Here is a 952-nt window from a genome sequence, read left to right as displayed (position 1 = left end):
TTACATTCTCCCTCTTTCTGCTTTATCAACTTTGTTTTTGTGCAAATTGTGCCCTTTTGGCCTGTTATGGTTGATTGTTCTTAAGAAGCATTTTCCTCATGGGTGTCATTGTTCACTTTCTACACATATCTATTGTTTAGCTGAAAGGTGATCTCCAGAATAGATAGTAGATATGTAAGGTGAACAGGTATAGAATGGCATCTGGTAATACCAAGTCATGTTATTTTCAATAGCCTCATATGTATGTGAAAGTTGAACAAAAAATAAGGAAGACTGTAGAAGAGTCAATGCATTTGAATTTAGGTGTTCGAGAATAATAGTGGAAGTACCATGGAGTGCCAGAGAACAAACAAATCTGTGTTGGAAGAAGTACAGCCAGAATGCTCCTTTGAAGTGAGCATGGTGAAACTTTGTCTCTTGCGCTTCGGACAAGTTATCAGAAGGGACCAGTCCCTGGAGAAGAACATCATATTTGACAAACTGAAAATAAGGAAGATCCCCAAATGATATGGAACCCCCAGGAGATAGCACTAACAACTACAACAAAATTCCATGGGCACTGATTGCTGATCCAAGTAGAACGAAATTCATGCCAATGTCAATTTCTTCACCATTTATCATGATATTGTTTATTAGTCTGATTGTGATGATTTTTATTTTCCTTATGTGCAGTTTTAATCCATATTGAAGGTTGCAGTAATTGATCTTCACTGGTAAGTGCTTTAATTGTCTTCACTTTTGGAAAGTAAGGTTGTAAATGGGTCTTCCTCCAATCTTGATGCCATATTCTTACTTATGTAATTCAGCTTCTTGGATTATTTATTCAACACACATACTGAATAAGCAAGGCGAAAGATACTGCTGCACACTTTTTCTGATTTTAAACTATGTTAGGGAATAAAAGGGTTTTGATTGTGTGGGTCATGACAAGCTATGGACAAAATTGCAAAGT

Source organism: Chrysochloris asiatica, unplaced genomic scaffold, assembly GCF_000296735.1.
Source record: "Chrysochloris asiatica unplaced genomic scaffold, ChrAsi1.0 scaffold00019, whole genome shotgun sequence".
In the NCBI taxonomy this organism is placed as follows: domain Eukaryota; kingdom Metazoa; phylum Chordata; class Mammalia; order Afrosoricida; family Chrysochloridae; genus Chrysochloris; species Chrysochloris asiatica.
This window is presented reverse-complemented; position numbering follows the sequence as displayed.